A 7,123-nucleotide genomic window follows, 5' to 3' on the forward strand; every position below is an offset into this window, starting at 1 on the left:
AGGAAAGAGGGGAGAGACAGGTGGGGAAGGAAGGGTGGGGAGGAGGGGTGGAGGGCGGTGAGGTTGGGGAAGTGGCAAAGGAGGGGGTTAGAGAGGGGGAGGGGACGATCACTAACACGACAAGGAACAATAAGGTGGAGGATGACGGTAGGCAGGTCTCCTTGAGCCTGGCTGGTGGCACTAGTGAGGGTCGATATCTCAGGTGTAGTGGCACTCCCTTGGTGGTGGCCGCTCAGGTGTGTGGCCGCTCAGGTGTTGTGGCTGTTCAGGTGTGTGGCCGCTTAGGTGTATGGTTGGTCAGGTGTGTGGCTGCTCAGGTGTGTGGTAGCTCAGGTGTGGCGGCTCAGGTGTATGACGTTTCCACCACACCTGTGCGCATGAGGTACTACACTGGAGGCTGTACCATGGTGCCATCACGCCCGAGTGTTCATCACACACACACACACACACCACCACACACACACACACCTACACCTTCGAAAGAGGACATTTTTCCCTCTGGCAGCAGTTTTTTCCCCTTCTCAGTTGGTGTGGGCGAGTTTAAGGTTTTTCCCTCCCGTAAAATCAACCAAACAAAGATATCTGGTCCCTGGAAGTGCACGGAGGCGTATAGGTGTCGGCCATGCGGGAAAATTACCATTATACTTTTTATAACTCTCTCTCTCTCTCTCTCTCTCTCTCTCTCTCTCTCTCTCTCTCTCTCTCTCTCTCTCTCTCATTCAGTCGTCTTACCTGGAATTAAAAAAAAAGGAATAAGTTACCTGTAGGGGTGAATTTACCTGTGGGGGGAGGGAGGGGAGAGGGTACACCTGAGATAGTGGTGAGGTTGTGTGTTGGTGATTGGTAATTGATTTGATTTTGTTTTGTTTATTTTATTTCTTCTCCTCTTTATGTTTTTGTTTATTTCTTTGTCTTCTTCTCCTGTTTCTGCTCCTACTTCCCTCATTCATCTTGTCTTCCTTATCATTCTTCTTCATCTTTCCCTCCTCCTTCTCCTCCATCCCTCATTTATCTTGTCTTCCTTATCATTCTTCATCATCCTCCCCTCCTCCCTTTCTACCTCCTCCTCCTGCTCCTCCTCCTCCTCCTCATCCTCCTCCTTCCTCTCCTCCTCCTCCTCCTCAGACCAACAACAACCTTGAGGAGAGATCAGTTCTGGGAGCGGAGTGTCTGGTCGAGGGGTTGAGCCATGCCCTCACGATTTCATGCAAACTCTTCAGGAACTTGTGACGAATCGTGAGTGACATGTGAAGCGGAGGAGAGGAGGAGAAGAATAAGAAGAGGACGAGGAGGAGGAAGAGGAGGAAGGAGAAGAAGAAGAGTAGGAGGAAGGAAGGAAAAAAAGAAGAGGGAGAAGGACGAAAAGGCTTTAGTTCCAGAATAAAACTTGACTCTGGTGAATTAGGACCTCAAGTAGGACCTCAAAAGATACCAGAAAGGTCTTAATTCTTCACTTGTTTGGTAAGGCTTGAGTAGGAGTATTTGGACTCTTCTCTGGGGATGAAGAAAACACTTGAGTACGACCTCGATGAATTATCATTTCGAAGTTTTTATCAATCTTTAGTTTGCCAAGTTTGAGTACGAGGAATTAGACTCGCCCCTCTGTTGAATTCAGCTTCTTGAGTACAAGTTTCTTTGTCTTCACTTCGACTTCAAAATATGTTGAGTACGAGACGTAATAACGTTAGTACGATTCCTCGATTTGTTATGAAACGTTTGTGTAAATGTTTGTGTCTGTGAGAACGTTTTGAGTACGTTTGTGAGTCTTTCCTCGCCCCGACACACACACACACACACACACACACACACACGGAGGACCCGAAATTGAATAGTGCACTCAAGAGTTACCTGGAGTTACCTGTGGTCGCCTCAACAGTCACCTGCTTCTTTACCTTCTTAGAACCAATTTAACGCCAATTGATATTTTTCGGAGGGAGGACCACACACACACACACACACACACACACATGGGCATCTCTCTCTCTCTCTCTCTCTCTCTCTCTCTCCCATACCCTTTACATAATGTATAATGTCAACTTCTCTACCAAACTTACAAAAAACACTCATAAAATAACACAAACAAAATCAATCTAAAACGGTAGAGTGATTCCTTACGTTTGTCAACCAGCGGCGTCGGGAAAAAACACGAGAGGAAAAAAATAAGAAAAAAGGAGCGACGTCTTTTCACAGGAAGTCAAGGGAGGAAGAACCTTTTTACATGAGGGGGGAAGGAAAAGGGCAAGTCACCTCTCCGTCATCTAGGAGTCACAATGAAGTCTTCAAAACATTGCAAAAGCCTTCAGGGGGATTTTGTTGTACATGTATATAGCTATGTGTTGCAAGGACGATGTGTTGCAGGGACTGTGTGTAGGTGTGTGTTGTAGGGACTGTGTGTAGGTGTGTTGCAGGGACTGTGTGTAGGTGTGTGTTGTAGGGACTGTGTGTAGGTGTGTGTTGCAAGGACTGTGTGTGTAGGTGTGTTGCAGGGATTGTGTGTAGGTGTGTGTTGCAAGGATTGTGTGAGTGTGTTGCAGGGATTGTTAGTCTCTGTTGACGTATTGTTCTCAGGTCTTGTGTGTGTGTGTGTGTAAGGTCTGTCTCTCACCTGTTAATTACACACGCGTCACTGTACCTGTATTGACCTAAGCCTTCGAAATAGACCTTTAGTGGACCATGAAAAAGATCCTTATTGAAGTAGGGTAGAGCAGGTTTGGTTAAGGTAGGGTAGGATAGGTTAGTGTAGGATAGGGTAGGTTAAGTTAGGTTGGATTAAGTTGATTAACGCTAGGTTGGTTGATTTTGAGGTGAATAGGCTGGGGGTGGAGCTTCAGGTGATCCATTTTACCAAATTACACACAGGTAGTAGGAGCAGCTTACCTGAGAGTTATATCCAGTGAGTGATGAACAAATAGCCAGCCAAGGTGATTGAGAGAGATGAAGAAGATTATCATGTTACCTGAGGGAAAATATATTACAAGTTCACAGGTGAGGATGATGATGATGTGTGTGTGTGTGTGTGTGTGTGTGTGTGTGTGTGTGTGTGTGTGTGTGTGTGTGTGTGTGTGTGTGTGTGTGTGACCAGATAACTTTATTTTACCATAATTTCTATTCCTTAATGACTAACTAACATGTTGACTAACTTATTATACATGCATTAAAGCCTTGAGTTTAGGTTATAGTAGCGTAGTAACACCTTATAACTCATCACGTGTGATAAATAATAGGAAACACAGAGAGATAATGAGAAGGACATGAGTCTTACAGATAGATAAAGATAAGATCAAGATGTTGGGGGACAAAACTTCACATCCAAGACTCACACAATGACCACAGACAAGCAGTAGTGTTGTCAAGTTTAAATAATATACTAATACAGACTTCAAAGCCCCTTTTACCTGGAATGATATATACAGGCGTTATATGTTAGTGGTTTAGAGTGAATAACAGATATTAGTGGCTTCTGTCTCATCACTACGATAAGAAATGTTACCTGTAATTATCCTTCGTCTTGAATATTTTATTATTTTTTTGGTCAGTGTATTAATATTAACATTGTATTTTACCAGAACAAGTTTAAAAATTTTTGACTGAGGAACGTTAATTGTTATTTTCTGACGGACCCGAGTGTCTCCCCAACCAGGTGTAGTAGAGGTGTTGGTGATGTTAATTAGTGTATATGTTAATTGCTCTTCTCATAGTTGTTGTATCACTTAAAGATTTCTGTCATGTTTTGGTTGGTGGGTTTTGATCTTGTTGTGTTTAGGTTGATAGTGTCTAATGTTTTGGTTCGATATAACATCAAAATTATTTCATTATGTAGATGTATGCCATCAGTGAGTGAGTGAGTGAGTGAGTGAGTGAGTGAGTGAGTTTCCATATTTCTCTCATCAGAAATTCAACCACAAAACTGGTGACACAACTTAACTAAAAACTCTATTGACAAAAATCCTCAAAACAATTTCGGTATATTTAAAACTCGCATAATTTTATCCAATATCTAAATGAAAAGTATAATCTTATAATTATACAGAACTTCTAGCAGTATGGTGACACGTGTACTCAGAACGGTGTCACAACTCTCACCTGTGGGGTCGTGTGAGCAGAGCGGCCATTGTCGTGTGTGTGTAGGTCTTCAGTCTGTGTATATGTTAACGGAACTTAAGAACACGAAGGCTTATATACTCAATACAAGGCCGATATTATCTTCCAATTTTAACTATAACTTGGGCTATGTTAAGTAATTATATTATAAGTTACCTGAAAAAATACCAATTATGTAATTTTCCGTTGTATAATATATCTGTATCATAACTTATACATAATATTATAGTGTAGTAAACTGTATAACTGAAGAAATATATTGATTTTAGTTAATAGTTGTATTTGTCTATCACTTCGGAAATAGATTCTTTAATTGTATATGAATGTAATGAATGAATCTCTCTCAAACACGATGACATATTCACAGTCCTTTTATGGTGAGAGACAGAGAGACATTATTAATCCCCCGTTGATCACCAGAGCTATAAAGATCCTCACTGACGAACGAGATATCACATAAGATAGCTAATTAACAAGATAGCCAACGAGATAACTAATTAACGCCCTCCGTATCCTTAATGAAGCTCGAGAAGGTAAAACCATTTATTTGACCTTATCGTTTAGATTAATGTTTTATGATCCACTAGAGACGCGTGGTTATGAGGGACAGACAGACAGACACACATGCTTTTGGTACGATAACCCTTTCTGGGGATCATAAATAGTGTTTATGGTTTCTATATCGTAAGTGGCATCTGTGTCGCTTACAATTAATTGCTTAATCAACGTTTTCCTGCTGTTGACTGAAGTTCTGCAGGGTGAGTAGTAGGAACCTTCTCTGTTTTTTCTTTAATGAGTTAATGTGAATAAAACTGAAATAAACATAAAAAACCACCTTTGTAGATTAAACATAATGTGAAAAGGAGTTAAGCTATTGAATAAGTGAGAAATTAGTACATGTGATAGGCCTATAATCTTATATAATTATAGGAGAGCGTAGGCCTACCATCACCTCTCTCCTCACTCCTACTGTTCCCTGATCACACACACACGCACACACACACACGCACACACACACACACACATACACACACACACACACACACACACACATACACACACACACACACACACACACACACACACACACACACACACACATACACACACACACACACACACACAGTTTCTTTCCTTTTATATTTAAATTTTCTTTTTGTATAGAAACTAAAACTTGTGAACGATATTGCTTAAAGACCTTTATAAAACTTGAGTAGTTGATGGACATGTGGGATTATTAGACTTGTTACACGGTTAAAGACCTTAATTGTTGATGTGCAGTAACAGCAATATAACGCCAACAAACGAGCCTTATTGTCGAAGGACTAATATACACTTACGACAACAACATCACCTCTGTATAAGTAAGATTTTCTCAGACGAACAAACTGCCGATCATTCGCCTTAATCCCGTACATTGTTACCAAACATCATCTGGCTTCTGAATGAGAAGAAGGATCCTTCAGAATAAATAATTACATTCATCTGCCCACACATTCCTCAACACCCAAGCCAGTCTTCCTTTTTTACCTGGTGGTCGAGGGATGAATGCCAAGAGTCACATCTGTTATGACAAACGTAATAATAACGTTGATTACTGCCGAGGCGCCCCGTGCTGGCCAGATGGGAGCCCTTCTGCGTCTCCTGCGGGCTATCTCACACCTGTTCACTAAAGACCATACTTGTGAGGTTAATCCACTACATCCTCGACCTTACAGACATATGGTTGTTAGGACGGTGTTTCCCTGCAGGTGTGGCTGATATAAGCATCACAATTAGCACCTTTTAATAACGAGTCGTGTAAATCAAGAGGAGTCTCTGGGCGCTTGTACCCCGTCCCCCTCCCTCACCCCCCTCACCTTCCCCTCCCTCCCCCTCCCCCACCCCTCCCCCACCCCGCCCAACCCCCTCACCCTCGTAAAGCTGAAGTTTTTCCTACATTAGCGTCTCCTTATAACATTTTCATCAGCATAAAATAGATGGGCGAGGGATGATCCTTAATACCACCTCCGCCACCACCCACTACACTACACCATCCAAGGCATAAACAGATGGAGAGCAAATCAGAGAAAATAAATGCCCGACTCATCTAGGGTAGCGAGTGAGTGTTGGTAGGTGTGACGTCAGAGGGGTTGGGGGGTTGGGTTGGGGTGGGTTGGGGGGAACCTGAGGGCATCAATTAGGCGGATACCCACAAAGGCCCCACGTAACTCCCGCTCCGCCCATTTCCAGCCCGGGCATAAGAATACCCTCCTGGGTTTATAGGGTCTTCGCTTGATCTGTCGGATGAACCTAATGCTACATAATTGTTCCGAATTGTAGGCTTGTCTGTATGAGCTCCCTGACTACTGCCGACTGTCTACACATACATACATACAGACATATATACATACATACATACATACATACACACATACATACATACATACATACATACATACATACATACATACATACATACATACATACATACATACAGACCAGGTTGAGCCGCGGGGCCGGGGGTCTAATATACAAGAAATTTATATCTAGATGTTTTATTTAGCGCGGTGGGCGTGGGGTGAGGGCGCGGTGGGCGTGGGGCGAGGGCGTGTTGGTCGTGGGTGTGGGGTGTTGGTGGGCGTACGCGGCTGATTGGATTTGCGTGATAAATTTGAGAAGTAATTGTAAATTGTTTAGGGGCATGAGTTGTGTGTCGCCAGGCGGGATAGTGGTGGCCATGGTGGAGCATGTGAGCATAGCTGGAGGAGGAGGAGGACGAGGAGTGGTGGCTATGGTGGAGCATGTGAGCATAGCTGGAGGAGGAGGAGGACGAGGAGTGGTGGCTATGGTGGAGCATGTGAGCATAGCTGGAGGAGGAGGAGGACGAGGAGGAGCCATGGTGGAGCAGGCAGGGAGGAGGAGGACGAGGAGGAGGGATTAGGGGGAAAAGAGAAAAGGAGGAGGGGAGTAAAGGAGAAGGAGGAGCAGGAACAGGAGAAGAGGAGGAGGAGGAAGAGGAACAAGGGAAGAGGAAGAGTAG

Source organism: Homarus americanus, unplaced genomic scaffold, assembly GCF_018991925.1.
Source record: "Homarus americanus isolate GMGI-L3 unplaced genomic scaffold, GMGI_Hamer_2.0 scaffold53687, whole genome shotgun sequence".
NCBI lineage: Eukaryota > Metazoa > Arthropoda > Malacostraca > Decapoda > Nephropidae > Homarus > Homarus americanus.